We start from the raw sequence: 16,324 nt of genomic DNA, 5'->3' as shown, positions 1-16,324 counted from the left end.
TTTTCCACCTGTCACAGCTGCAATAAATAATAAGATATCAATTCCATAACATACCTCTCCGTTGGAAAGCAACTGTCCTCAGTTGCGAAGATAAAAATCTGCAAACAATACTTGTCAAAAACAGTGATTAGTATGTTGTGTGAAAAACATCACATAATAAAAGAAAAATTTATGAAACTAAAAAACTTTAGCTTATGCCTGCCGTCATCCACATACTACCTATTCTAGTGTCACATACCACTAGAATAAGTAGTATATGTCCTACCCTGGTGAATAAGGATATCATTGGTCACACTCATCATTAATCTCATAATGTCAAGTCATCACATGAACACTGCCATAATAATCACCAGATACGAAATCCCAATCCAATTCCAATTCCAATTCCACAATATAAGTCCAAATCCAAATCACTGTCATTATGTACCCGGGTATCAAAATCATACCAGTTAGAGTGGTGGCCAGCCACTGTAGCATGATTTTGTGATTGGTGTTGCCTAAATCGGCGAATCTACACCAATAAGACGTGCTGCCTAGATCGGCGAATCTGCACTAATGCTGCCTATATCGGCGGATCTGCATTTACCATTGTGAATAGATATGCAATTTGTCAGTGTGCTGCCTAAATCGGCGGATCTGCACAGATAATTGGTGTTGCCTAAATAGGCGAATCTACACCAAGATGAGCATTTACACACTGCCTAAATCGGCGGATCTGTGTGCATGTGACCAATGGACTAAACAAAAAATTAAAATACTTACTTGGCATCAAACTAGAATAGATTCGAATGCTGAAACATATACCAAATGTGACGATCGTCCCCAAATCAATTAAATTCATGCTATACCATAATGTCAAATGATGCCAATAGAAAGTCCAATTACTACCAGTGTAATCCACAATGTGAGAGATGGCTACAATAATATTTGCAAACGTGTTTCTCAAAGACAAGTACTAAAGACGATTTCTTGTTAAATTCAACAATAATTTCATTGCATTCTAAATACATCAAAATTTTATAATAAAATTGATTCAAACACGTGGATAATGAAGGTGCTATATAAATTAAAAAATTGGTTTGCAAGACTGTGATAATCGGTGGATTTTGGTCTGATAACAAAGTAGTGCCAAGTTGGTATCACATTTTGGCGTAGAGATGAGTACCCTTAGCAAATTGGTGCCCAGCGTGTGCTTGATTAAAATCCATAAAGTGCCAGAAGTATGAATATCTTATGTCTTTAGAGTGTGAAATCATTGTGAAGAAACATACAGCTAGCAGACATACATTGGACATGCTACGTTACCGGTTAGAAATCGACACGAATGTGTGGCATACCTACTTACAATTGGCATAAAAACTATAAGACACAAATGGTCTGCGTGAGTAAAAGTTAGGAGGCTACATTTGAAAGGATGCAAAATAGACATAAAAATTAATTATGAATATTTTAATAGTAGAGTAGAGCAGTATGTATCAATTATATAGATTTTTGTAGGTCAACTTGTGTTTAGGCAATTTTAAAGTACCTAATTTTAATAGTTTGGTTAGAGTTCTCTATTTTAATAGTTTGAATCGTGATCATGAAAATATCTTTCTGAAATATGTGCACTTGCATCGAACCCTTCTGTAAAGTCAAGGGCCAAGGGAAATCGTAGTGGTGCATGCCTACTTGGCGATCCTATTTATCAATAATTGTATGGGTATTATTAGGAGCTGCTTAGTCTAGCGCCATTGGCAAGACTTATGCTTGAGCGATTAGAGCTTAATGGATGGACTTGCATCTTAAGGGTGGGATTCAAAGGCTCATATGGTTGAGGTTATCGTCGCCAAAATCATTACGAAAATGGTCATCATCGTCATTCATTCTTGTGGATGCTCGGCAAGGGGCATTTATCTAAGAATGTATTGTACTGGTCATCGAGGAGCTTCCTCAATGTCTGTCATGGTAAGGAATCCTGGTGGGATGGGGAAGAGAGATATAGAAATGAAATGAAATTTTATCGTACTCGTTGGCCATGTGAGTATGGGATCAAAAGTCGATCCTCTCCACACAATTGCACTGCCTGACGCCTCAAACTATTGGAGCCCCTTCTTGAATTGCCACGCCCTTTGCGATATGGGTAAGAAATGAAATGAAGTGTGACATTAACCGTGTTGAAAAGGTAAAAATTACATGTGAGGCTGGATGTGATACAATGTCTGGGTACAAAATTAAATGAAGTACAATACTTAAAGACTCAACAAACAAAATCGTCAGCTCGTCAATGTCCAAGCACGCTCTGCATCGAGCTCGCCTGAGAAGGTATTGTAGCGGCTCTGCAATTTCCATCACTAATTACAGGCCAACATTTAAATGCTTTTGCCCTTTTGTTTTTTTCAAAACACCTTTTTCCGTACTCTGTTGCCCTTCACTAGCAGCTACGCCTGCAACTACCGCCTCCTTGTTCTCTTTCTCCATTTTCTTGATCAGCTCGTCGTCCGGTGGTAATGTGTCAATCACCTCTTCATCCTCCACAATACTATAAAAGGTTGACACTCCAAGCATGAGTACTAAAATTTTGTTGTATGTTGTACTTTGAAGCCATGTGATTTCCATTTTGCCAGTTTGACACCATGAAAAGTACTCCAATGAATCCTCTCTACAGCCTTCGAGATTATCCGAGATGGTTGAAATCAATAGGACGCGGCTCACCCCTCAAACTCAAGTGGATACGCAAGCCTTTAAGCAAGGAAGAGTGTAGAAGAGCTAATGAGATGCTACGGCTATTGTTGACGACCATCTCTTTTGCAATGAGTAACTCCATGTGACTGTCATACTCACTTGTTACATTGCCTTCAGCTGCCTCCTAGCAAAGGTTAGTCTATTGTAGAGGGAGAGCGAGAGAGTTACTGGTTGATTGAGATCCGCGAGAGGGAGTCAAGGCTGTGCCAGCGTGCTTCAAGATCCTGCACCGCCCCTTGCTCCCCAAACGCCGGCGTACACCGACGCTCACCGTCACCTTGGCCTTCTTCTTTTAGGGAGTCAACGCTGCAACGAAGGAGCAAATGACCTCCATGGTGTCAATGAAGCGCAGGATGAAGGAGGAGTCTCGAGTTTACAGGCAAAGCAGGCATGGAGAGCACGATCAGGATATGGGGTAGCATAAAGGTGAGGAGGGATCCAGGGAGGGTTGTTCGCCACAACACAAGAGAGAGGGTTGAAAGAGTGGGTAGCTGCCCTCTGCATGGTGTGGGCTACAGACAAGAGAGGGGGAGAGAGAGAGAGGGGGAGAGAGAGAGAGAGAGAGAGAGAGAGAGAGAGAGAGAGAGAGAGAGAGAGAGAGAGAGAGAGAGAGAGAGAGAGAGAGAGAGAGAGAGAGAGAGAGATGACACTTTTGGTAGGTGCCAATGGCAGCCGCTCCTCTTTTTTTTTTCTTTTTCTGTGGTGGTGTGCATCGCGTCCTGCGAGGGATGGGGGGTGCGTCCTGCAGCCCTGTTTTCTGTGGTTGTTGGCAGTGGGTGGTCATGCAAGCCTTGTAGAATGTGGGATGCAGCGAGGAGACAACTTATTGGACTGCAACAACTATGAGCGCGAGCGACACTACTTCAGATACTTGGATGGCAGTTGGTGAGTTGTGCATTGGAGGACAACCGGTTGCAAGCCAACTCCTTTTCCAAGTGGTCGAGAGCTGGGAGATAACGAGGGGCTGCATCTCCAGTGAGTGGTTTGGGCTTCACGAGGTGAGAGAGTGGTGGTGGGCACCACGAGATGGGTGCCACTGATTGCTGGGTGGGTGGGTGATGCCATGCAGACAACTGAGAGAGAGAGAGAGAGAGAGAGAGAGAGAGAGAGAGAGAGAGAGAGAGAGAGAGAGAGAGAGAGAGAGAGAGAGAGAGAGAGAGAGAGAGATTTACTGCCGCACGTCAGTGACGAGGGCCTGCATGGTGAGAAATTGGCCGTCGAAGAAGGAGATCAGAGGGTAGGAAGAAAGAGAGAATGAGAGGGTGATTGGGACTTCAGAGAGAGCTGGAGTCGCTCGTTAAGGGAGAGTAGAGGGGGAAAGTGAGAAAAAGAGGGAGTTTGTTGGCGGTTCACGATAGCATGCGAGAGAGAGAGAGAGAGAGAGAGAGAGAGAGAGAGAGAGAGAGAGAGAGAGAGAGAGAGAGAGAGAGAGAGAGAGAGAGAGAGAGAGAGAGAGAGAGAGAGAGAGAGAGAGAGAGAGAGAGAGAGAGAGAGAGAGAGAGAGAGAGAGAGAGAGAGAGAGAGAGAGAGAGAAAGTGAGAGATGGTCGCATGAATAGTGGTTGGCGCTGGGAAACTGCAGCATGTCAAAGGGAATGGTGGGCAGGCATGAGTGGTGATTGCATGCGCCAACCCTTTTGGAGTGGCTATTGTTGACATAACGTGCTGAGCTAGTGGTTAATTTGATGACGATCATGCACTCTGTATTGCTGAGAAATGCTCGCTTACATGTTATTCATGGATGATGTTGCTTTGTTACCGTGATTCATGCCATTGCTAACCGCCAGGAATATGAGCGACAATGTTGATTACTCTTATTGGCTTCGTGTTCTTCGTGACTAATATTCCTTCCATCCTCTCTAAGTGTAAAAGCAGTATTTCAGAGGTGTATTGAAATGGTTTTCTTTAAAGCTCGACTCACTGCTCTTTCTGTCCTTGCCTGCGTAGGGGTGCTTCCTATGAAGAGCACACCTGCTTCTCCTTATGCACAACACTACCCTTATTCTTCCTAATATTTCAGTCAAGCCCATCTTAAAAAAAAAAAAAAAGATTATTCTAAGTAACGTAGATTACGTAAGGCTCTCTCTTCTCTATTGTCCTTTCACACAGAGCAAGTTTCACATAATCAATTATACATTTGATTAACGAAGTTACATGTAAAAAAAAACAACTTAAAACGCATTGGCGATCCTATGAAATTGTTAATAATCTATGCACAATCCTAAAATATGTTTTAAAAAAAAGAAAGAAAAAAGAAGTGTGAGAGAGGTAAGACTTATCTTTGATCATGACAATCTTCATAGTTATGATTGTTGCAAACCCAAGAGGGTAACCAAAGCTCTGATACCACTGCTACAGACGGATGCGTGGCTGCCCTGCAAAATACCGAAAAACAATATAGTACAAACCATAAAACGGACTAATCTCCATACCTGGCGAATCCACGAGCACATAATCGACGATATACGCGAACAGAGAGAGATAGAGAGCGGGAGAGAGTGAAAGAACGCGTGTAGGCGCACCTCCTAGAGTGGGGCGCTACGCCGGCACTGCGAGAGCGAAGAGAGGAGAGGAGAGAACAAGACACAAGCACTGGGTACAATCTCCCCCCGTGCAAGAGTGACCATTTCCCTCTTGCACGTATTTCATTTATAGATTTCTTGAATGGTCAAATTGAGTACAAACTGGCCGGCCGGTCATAAATGGCCAAAGCTCATAAAGAGCACTTGAATAATAAAATGTACATAAAATATGATATCCTTTTGCAATAGCTTAGCTCGGTCAAGCCTTTTCCACCTGTCACAACTGCAATAAATAATAAGATATCAATTCCATAACAGATATAACTTGTAATCTTTGATTCTAGCACTATAACCTACAAAAATACATTTGACAACCTTATCATCCAACTTTCTGCGCTGTGTTTGTGGCACCAAAGCATATGCCAAACAGCCAAAAACACGCATGTGCTCAATAGAAGTCTTTCTATCATGCCATGCTTCATATGGAGTAATAGACTGCGAAGCTTTCGTAGGACACCTGTTAAGTACATAACTGGTACACATGATGGCCTCAAGCCAAAAAGAATGTGGCAAAGCTTGAATTTTGACCATACATCGAACTATTTTCATAAGTAACCTATTTTTCCTCTTAGCAACACCATTTTGCTGAGATGTATAAGGCACTATACATTTGTGTTTTATCCCACGACTAGCAAGAAATGCATTTAATTCATGAGACATATACTCCCCCCCTCGATCGGAACGGAAAGTGTCCATAGTACATTTCGAGACATTTTCATCCATAGCGAGAAATTGTTTGAAGCACATAAAAACTTCGGACTTTGCTTTAAGTAGAAATGCCCATGCATGCCTGGAGTAATCATCAATGAAAGTCACGAAGTACAGATAATTGCCCAAGGATGGAGTCTGCATGGGCCCACAAACATCACTATGCACAGGCTGCAACCTGCATGTGGCCCTAACTGAACCATCCTTTCGAAACTTTGAATGATGCATCTTACCCAAAATAGAGCCTTCACAAACATGTTTGACAGGTGTTTCAAGAGGCGGCAAAGAAGCAACCATATCAGATTTCTGCAAATGCAGCAAACTGGTAAAATTCAGATGCCCAAAACGTGCATGCCACACTTTTGCATATGAAACAATCCTTGAATGTGCAAATGCATTTGCAAAATTTTTCCCACACTTGTCATAAAAAATGAGCGCATACTACCCACGACACAAAAGGCCAGATGCAACAATTTCATCACCAAAACTGAGATCATGAACTGTACATCTGTCATCCACAAATTTGACTACAAGTCCAAGTCTAGGAAGTGCAGACACACACAACAAATTCTTCTTGATCCCAGATACATAAAGTGCATCAATAAGCATGAAAGAACTTCCATTTGCAGTAGTAAGCACAATCTTTCCAACTCCCTGAACCAGATAAGAGGCATTGTTGGCACAAGTGACAGAATTCCCATGAGGGACAGACTAGAGAGAGGTGAACAATTCATGATGTGAGGTAATGTGCTTTGTAGCACCACTGTCGATACACAACACATGTGAACCTGCAACAACTGACATGCATGCATCATGGACAACAAGATTGTAAGTGCACTTTGCACTAAAAGCCCATTCTGCATCAACATCAGCATCACAGTCCCCTTTCACAGAAGACACAACAATGGATGCATTTGTAGTTGAACCAGCATTTGCAGTGGAACCATCCTCTTTCTTGTTAGCCTCTTTGGCCTTCAACTTAGGACACTGCTTGATCAAGTGATCATTAGCTTTACAATAATGGTAAGGCATCTTCTTTTTGCCCTTATCACTAAAATTTCCAGAAGAATTGCTGCCAGCAGAAGCATTAGGAACATAATTTTTGCCACTCGTAGCAGAACCATAAGAAGTGGTTGCATTGCTGTTACCACCCTTTCTTTGAGAAGCAATTAAAGCTTGTTCAACTGCACGTTGCCTAGTCCTATTTTTTCTAGAAAGTGACTCTTGCAACAGCACTGTGCATAATGCATCAAACTTGACAACTTCAAGATTTCCTTGGGTCAGAAGTCTCCAAGTACTAACAAAAGTCTGGTAAGAATCTGGTAAGGCATCAAGAATAGTCTGCACAAGGGAACTGTCTAAAATGACTTCACCTGTAGAAGAAAGTTTCTCATTGATATCCTTGACACCAGCAAGGAAAGTGTCCATATCATCTTCCTCATGCATAATATTGGATTCTAGATCTTTACACAACAAAGAAATTTTAGCCTCATTGCGGCTTGCGTAAAGACATGATGGAATATCCCAAGCTTGTTTTGCAGATTTCGCTGAACGAATGTGAGGAGCAATGGTGCGCTTCACAGACAATGCAATCAATGCATGAGCCTGCACATCCTTTACATTCCAATGAGCTTGTTCTGCCATAGCCAAAACAACTCTAATTGCAGAAATCCTTGTAGCAAGACCTGCAACATCCTCAACATCGTCTACATCCTCAAAACCAGGATGTACATCAATGCCTTGTGCTGGAATTAGGGTTCCAGAGAAACACACACAACTTGGAGAAGACGAAGGAAGCTCAAGGCACACAATAGAGAGTGTGTTATTTAGTGTGCAATGGAAAAATAGATAGCCCTAGAGTGATGGGCGTATATACAATGCTCGGGGGAAAAAACTTCCTAAAGAGGAAGAAAATGCCCCGGCGGTCCTAGTGGGTTCACACACATCACTATCACATGTATATGGTAACAAATCCCCCCTGGAGTGATGCGGTGAACAAGAGCTGGCACATGAGTAAAGGGAAGTGCCATGCCCTGAGGACATGATCAATCCACAAAGGGGAGTAAGCCCAAAGCTTTGCGGAAAGCTTCAAGATTCTCACGAGACAATGTCTTTGTGAAAAGATCTGCAAGGTTGTTTTGTGTTGGCACATAAGCCAAGCTGATCTCTCCTGCTGAGAGCCTCTCCCTGACATAGTGGTAATGCACCTCAATGTGCTTTGTGCGAGCATGAAAAACTGGGTTCCTCGCAACTGCCAATGCGCTCTGACTGTCAGTGTAGATAGTGTTGACAGTGTCTTGTCCAATACCCAAATCAACCATAAGGCGTCTGAGCCATACACACTCAACCGTAGCTGTGAAGACTGCCTTGTACTCATCCTCACAACTCGAAGTGGCCACAGTAGGTTGCTTTTTGCTCAACCATGATATACATGAACTACCAAGCATGAAACAAGAACCACTTGTGACACTCGCATGTCAAAACAACCAGACCAATCTGAGTCCGAAAAAGCATGTAAGTCTGGCGGCAATGATCCCCATTTGGGATAAAACAAGCCAAGATGTAAAGTGCCACTAAGGTAGCAAAAAATCCTCTTGACAGCCTGCCAATTGTTAACCCTCACGGCTCACAGACACCATATGACCTACGACGGATGTTGTATTATTTACTTGGTAGAGTCAGCTCTATCGGGCTTGTCGGTCCAATAGGAAAAGGGTAAGAGTGATCGCCGATGAGAGGCGCACTCTAACTGGAACATTCAAGGGAGTAGTTGGCTAAGCATGGGCACCCAAGTGTGAATGGGCTAGCTTATATAAAAGCCAACTAAACCTAAATTCACTCATTCTCTCATTTGTGCAATTGAAGAGTGCTCTTGCTCCATCTCCATCTCCATCTTCTTCTTCTTCATCTCCTTGTGTGTGTGTGTGTGTGTATGAGAGAGAGAGAGAGAGAGAGAGAGAGAGAGAGAGAGAGAGAGAGAGAGAGAGAGAGAGAGAGAGAGAGAGAGAGAGCATTGCGGCGGCATGACGGCGGCGAGGCAGTTGAGCGCAGCGTCGCGGCGTCTCCCTCTTCTTCGCGGCGAAGAATCCTCCACGAAGCAAGCGTAGAGCGGTGAGTGACACACCATCGTCATCTTTGAGCTTACGCGCACATTTTTGGCGCCGCTACTCGGGAATGCCATACACTAAGCTTAAATGGCACTCTGTGCTTCTTTTGTGGTGCAATTTCAATTGTCAGAAAGGTAAGGAAGGAGGGTGTGTGTGTTGAGAAGAAGGATTTTGTGTTATACTGTGTATTTTTTTTGTTAATGCAGTTTTCAAAGGTACTGTGTTTATTCTCCGTGTATTAAGGTTGTTAGTTTTCTGTGTTGTTGACCGCTGGGTCAATAACACAACATAACTCAAGTTTCGTACCAAAGTATTATCTTTTGCGAGTTATGAAATGCTGTGGATTATGGCTATAAACATTATTTGTAATGAGTAGTTATTCTAGTTTCAGAAGCCGGGGTGCAATGGCACTTCCAAATTGTAAATACAAAGCCATTTGACCCTTTCAACCCCATTTTTGGTTAAACCTAAGGTAGAATTAGTATATAAGGTACCTAGGTCATTTTGTAAAGGAGACTTTTATCATAATCAAAACTTTAGCGCTGCCGTCTACTGTGTGTGAGAGAGAAAGAGAGTGAGTGTGAGCTTTATCCTCTCGCTACGCCCGGCTTGCTCAACACATTGGAGATCCGAATGCACCATTGCTGTAGGCTCGAGGAGAGCTACGCGACAACGCCAAGCATTCCACGCGAGACGAAGCGCACACGTCGACGTATCTACGAGCTATTTGTGGCCGTAAGTTTATGAAACGATGTCTGTTTTTTGCGTGCTAGTAGTCTATAGAATCGTGGCGACATAAGCTACGCATAGGTACTCATAAATTTCAGTTTTGGGCACTTTCAGAATTTTGCTCTATCATCCTACGCGTTTTCCGCAGATGGGTTTAGAGTGAGGGTTTTGAGTGTAGAAGATTAGGGACAGGTGTATCCTAGTGAGGGGATGGTTTTCCTTAAGTTTCGTATGAATCTGGCATGATTAGGTGAGTTACCTTCCGTATGTGTGTATGTGGCTAGGTGGTGTAGTTGAGAGCAGTGAGGTTCTTGATTGTGGTTTAGTTGGCCTTCCAGAGTGTTGTATGTGTAGGATGGTCTCAGCCTGACAAGCTAAAGAGATTTCCTCCGTGTGCCTATCGTGTCATCTGTGTCCTCGATTGACATTATGTTGATCTAGGTAGTGTTTGCATGCACTTCATGGGTGTGTGAGTCGCTCCTCCAACCTTGGCGCCACTGCCGGGGACACAAGGACCTAAGTAGGTCTCCTACTAACACTCGTGTGATGGTTGCTTGATTTAGTTTCGGCTAAAGAAAGCGTTTTTCTTAAGTGGATCCGGAAGAGGATATTCCCCGATCAAGTGGATAGCCATGAAGCGTGTGTCTTGCCGAGGGTCTGCGACTAGATAGGTTTAGTTAGGATCTGTGGATTAGAGTAGTTGTTGGTGGTCGAGTGATTTGTGAGGTGATAAAAGCGTTTACTAGTCCGTGTGTGGCAGTTCAGCGTTTTTCTACTCATAGATGCAAAACCCCATATGATTTGTAGGAGTAGCTTTAGGTAAGTGATCCGATTCTGATCTAGAGCTATTCAGCACTGAATTATTTGCTAAAGTTCTTGATTGCATTTGAAATCACGGAAAAGTGTGCTTTTGAGGGTTAAAATGCATTAAACAATCTTTTGTGGATATTTTTGTATGACTGACTGATGCTGCGCATATAAAAGAGCATTTGCAAGGGTTCTGTGAAGAAAACTTGCAATTCTGTAAACATAGACATCCTACGCGTAGGATGTCTCAAGGGGGTTCTGGAGACCAAATTTGAAAATTTTGACTGCACCAATGGGTTCAAAGGGTAGGTTTTACCCTAGCAACATATTGACTTGGGTGTTTTTCCCTATTTTTGTTGACCAAAAGCCAAAAGGCGGAGTCAAAAAAACGTAAAATTTCAAAAAAGGCTTAAATTGAGTGAATTTTGCATGTTTTTACAATTGTGAAGCATACTTGCACTTGCTAAGAGCATAAGGAAGCATCAGGGACACTTCGGTCTGAAAAATAAGTGGTAGGCATCCTACGCGTAGGATGTCTACAGGGTGATCTAGTGAAAATATTGAAATTCTGAGTTGACTTGTGTGTTCAGAAGGTAGGTTTTACCCTATTTTCACCTGGAAAGTGGAAATTTGACCAAATTTTGACATATCAAATCCAAAAGACGAGAATTTCCAGACATCCTACCCAAATTGTGCCCAAGGCATAATTTTTGAGACCAAACCATAGGGTGACTTCATGTGCATGTTATACATGATGTTTTGAGTGCATGTGATAAATTTTATCTCATTTGGGTCAGTGAAAGTGAAGATTGAACGGACTTTAGCACTTTTGACTGAAAAAGGGAAGGATAACTAGTTTTGGGGTCTTTTGACATCCAAACTCAAATCTAAGCATAGCATTGGGTTGCTGACATCAAGGGGAAGCTGTGGCTCAAGTTTGGGGCAATTCTAAGCACTTAGACATCCTACGCGTAGGATGTCTTCACCATGATTTAGCACTCCAAATCAACATCTGAGCATACCACAGTGATCAGCACCTTAAGGAGAGTCCGTGGTTCAAATTTGGGGCAATTCTGAGCACTTAGACATCCTACGCGTAGGATGTCTAAGGCATGATTTAGAGGCCAAATTCAAACTGTGGACATAGCAGGGTGTTGTATAGCCTTAGGCAAGCCTCCTAGTCAATTTTGGTCCAATTTGGAGTTGATTTGTCTAGTGAATTCATCAGAACGGACATCAGGCCTTTGGAACAGATTCTTGATGATTTGACCAACCTATAGGTGTCAGAATCAAAAAGTAAAAATAGCTGTGAGTTTAGCACATCAAGGGGAAGCTACAGAGCAAGTTTGAGCTGAAACAGAGCAAAAAGACATCCTACGCGTAGGATGTCTCCAGGGTCATAAAGTGGTCAAAATTCTACTTTGGCCATATAGGGAGGTTCCCAGTGTCTCAAGGATTCTTGAACTTTTTTCAAAAGTGAATTTGGACCTTGTTTGGCCTATTAACCAAGCAAAGACAAGAATTGTCAGACATCCTACTCTTGGAGTGCACTAGAAGCTTAACCAGCCCAAATCTTGACCTATTGGCATCCAAATTCAATTCTAAGTATACCATTGTGTTGCTGAGCACTAGGAGAATCTTGGGATCAAGTTTGGACAAAATATGAGCAGTTAGACATCCTACGCGTAGTATGTCTCCAACTTGATTTAGGACTCCAAACCAACCTATGAGCACACCACTGTGATCAACACATCAAGGAGAAGCTGGGGTGAAAATTTCAAGTCATTCTGAGCAAAAAGACATTCTACTCGTAGGATGTCTCGAGGCCATTTTTAGGTCCAAATGAAATTCTGAGCATACCATTGTGTTGCTGGACTTAAGGGGAGTCTCTGGACCAAATTTTGTTAAATTCTGAGCATATAAACATCCTACGCGTAGGATGTCTCTAGGCCAGTTTTAGGATCCAACTGTACTTTTGACCATACAGGAGTGTTCACACTATCACAGAGATCCCAAATCTTCTTTTAAAATTGAATTTGGACTCATTTTGACCATTCTAAACTGCATTTTACTATTTTGGCCTTAACTTTCACAAACGGTATCGGATCAGAATTTTTTTAATATCAAAACGTAGCCTGAGAGTGGCTCTACAGATCTTAGAGCAAAACATGAACTAAATGTATGCCTATGGCAACCATTTAGTTCAACTTTGAAAAAAAACGTCGTTTGAGGCCTCAAAATACATCCGCAAGTTAGGGGTGTCTGAAAGCGACAATTTGCGAGAATTGTGACAAAACGGTTGCGGTTTGGGACATAGTTTCGACTTTTCCCTAACCAAAGAACTTGAACACAGTGGACTAAGTCTACTTGAACCAAGCAAAGCTCTTAAGCCCAGAAATCATGTCTACCCTAGATTTAAATGCAGCTTACACAAGCTTGGAGATCCCGACGATAGAGGAATATCCTCCCACAATGGATCTTCCAAACTTGCAATTGATAAAGATCCATCTTGTTGAGAGAGTTTGGATGATTGGTCATGAGAGTGAAGGACTATATAGATACATTGACGACAATGAGGTCAATCTTTATAGGTGCTCAGATCCATACCTAGAAGAGATAACGGATTACAAGCTCTTATATGTCTACACATACGAAGTCGACTGTCAATGGAGATCTATAGTTGTCGACAAGTATGGACGAGAATACAGAGTTGTAGAAAGCACAAATCCACAGACTGTACTAGAAAGAGGTGGATATTTGGTCAATGAAGGACCACAAATGCCTCCACCAAACACGAGAATTCCTATAGGAATTCCAAGAAGAGAGCCACCAGGATTCCCTTCAAGAGAGATAACGAGAGAAGGATTGGGAGAGTCTCTGGTTAGACTTGTAGACAATCGACGAGTTAGACCATCCCAAGTCCAAAAATGGGTAAACATAAAATACTCCGGAGATAAAGATCCGAGAGATCACGTAACGGCTTTTAGAAGAGTAATTAGAGCAGAGGAAGTTTCAGATTTTGCGACACAGTTTGCGAGATTTGGATTGACTCTAGAAGATGATGCAGCTACATGGTTCTACTCGGTAGAAAAATGGGATTTTGAGACCCTAGATGAGCTGTTTGAGGAGTTTATTGAAGAATTCTCGCCAAAAGGCATTGCTCACAACACGGTCTCACAAATCCATAGATTCAAACATAAAGAGAATGAATCAGTACGCAAAGCATCATTACGGCTCAAGAGATATGTTAAGCTTTGTTCGAGAGCGGAATTACCTACGCAAGCACGACTGCTGCTGATCTTTATCCAGGGAATGAGACATGCGGGCCTTCAGAAGGATCTGCATATGATAAGGAGAATGACGCTAAATGAGTTGATCAAAGAAGCTCTTTATCTAGTGGATAACTATGAGGCATACAAAGAAAAGGACTTAAAGAGTCAAGGAGATGACACATCCTCTCAGCACAGTGTTTCACAGACAAGTGAGTCCATTGCCAAGCCAACGGCACCTATTGATCAAGAAAAGCTTATCGACGACTTGGTCAAGAGGTTGATTCCTCTAGTAAGGTCTGATTCGGGAGAGCCGAAGTGGTGTGAAATTGAGAGAAAATGGACGAACCATACGGAGGAAGAGTGCTATTATAGCATGGAAAATGCTAGGGAGAGGTATGTACAACTTGTTCCAGAAGCACCTACTCCACCTAGATACATTACGGGGAATGCGTAAGGACCAGTAGAAGTTTTAAGGCCACAGCTTGTCTTAGGACAACAACCTCCGCTGCCAAGTGCTAGAATGCAGGTAGGCATGAGATACATGCCAATGATGGAAGCATCAAATAAACCAATGCCAATACCAGCTACAATGTGGTATAGCAACCAAAGTGAGTACTACCCTTTGGAGCAACAAAATGTGAGAGAAACACATGGAGTGGTGAGGCCGGTACAACCTCCACCTCCTGGGTTTCAATCGAGAGAAAGAAGGTATGAAATGGACGAAAGGACATTGTGATTCATTGCAAATAGCGGCTTTCTAGGTCAAATCTTGCTTATAGCCAAGAGGAAATGCTAAAAGAATCTCCTCAACCAGAGACAAATTGTCACAAAAGTTGTGACAACCACTTGGTCAAACAATGTCCTCATACGGAGATCACTGAAGTAAATGCCTATTGTCTTAAGTGTGGCATCACTCACTTGATCCCCGATTGCCCGAAAAACCCAAACTAAATCAGGAAAATCACGACAAATGTATTAGGGATTGTTCAGCTCCCTAGTAGCTCAGAAAATGAAAATGTTGTACCAGTTGAAGTAGTTACGAGAGCACAAGCTCAAAAGAAAGCTGATGAGAATCTAGAGACAAAGAACACGGAAAGTGACACGAGTCCAAAGACAGATGATGGACCAAAGACAGACGCACCTAGTTAGAAAACCAAGAGCAAACGAAATAGTTGGAAATCTAGAAAGACTAGGATGAAAGCACGCAGGGAACGAGAGAAAAAATCCCTAGTTGAGAAGCTTACCAAAGCTGAGGAGAAGATAAAACAACATGAGGAAAAGGAGGCACCTTCTCTTACACAGATGGTTAAACCTCTAGAAGAACCATCCATGGATGAGAAACCGAGAAGTGCTAGTTCAGGAGGATCTGTGTTGGCAGAGAAGGTTAATGAGACATTAGATGCCCTCTTGAAAGCCTATGATGTGAGGCTCAAAAACAACCAAACCCAAGAACACAGGTGGATGACATATTCCTATGCGGAACTAGAAAAGCAAAGGTTTGAAATGTGCCAGAAAATGATTCAAACAGCCCAAGCTTTACTAGAACCACCAGTTGCAAAACTAGAGGATGTGATCCGTGTCATGCCTACACAAGTAATCCCACCAAACTAGGAACTAAAAGAGCCAGATTCTAGTCATGAGCACAGACCAAACCTCAAAGACCCAGCATTAGAACCAAGGATAGTACTAACTACCACGGATAACTCTTCCGAGGGATTTCACCAAGCTATATATGAGGATTGTAAAGAGATAGATGGTCTTGACGAATTGTGGAAACAAGTCAGAGAGGCCAATGAAGCCGATGACCTAAGAAGACGAGTAGACAAGATTGGTGAGGAACGAGGAGTGTTTCTACCACCGATAGAGGAATTTGAGACTGGATCTCAAATGAATCTAGACGTGCGATCGTATTGGGGCATCAAAGGATCTGTAAAATCTATGGATAGTCAACCCCATTCGCTAAGAACACTACCGTCCTACATGGGAGAGTACGAGACCAAGTCAGATGTGGTTGCAGTCCCATCATAGAGACTGTCTCCCAACAAGGCCATCGATTCAAAGGGGCTACTAGATATTATATCTACCCCAGTCACCTGTACAATAATGTTAGCTGAGTTGCTCAGAATAAGACCAAACATGTGGGCTAATGTGGGTAAATGTCTAGAGAAATTTGGTGTAAAAGCCCCAATGACTCAAATCGAGGAAGGCATCAAAGAGCTTGAAATGCCTCAACTAAATACTAGGCCAGTGCCATTAAGCAAGGTAGGCGAGTATTACGAGGGAGAAGATGGAAACACCACCCTTCCTGTGGAATTCAATGGTGTAAAAACCAATGCAATCCTTGACAGTGGAGCTGGTGTGGCCATTGCAACCAAAGAGGTTTGGAAAAAATGGGG

The sequence above is a fragment of the Adiantum capillus-veneris genome, chromosome 1 (assembly GCF_014529385.1).
Source record: "Adiantum capillus-veneris isolate H3 chromosome 1, ASM1452938v2, whole genome shotgun sequence".
NCBI lineage: Eukaryota > Viridiplantae > Streptophyta > Polypodiopsida > Polypodiales > Pteridaceae > Adiantum > Adiantum capillus-veneris.
The sequence above is the reverse complement of the archived record's forward strand: the minus strand, read 5'-3'. Positions refer to the sequence as shown.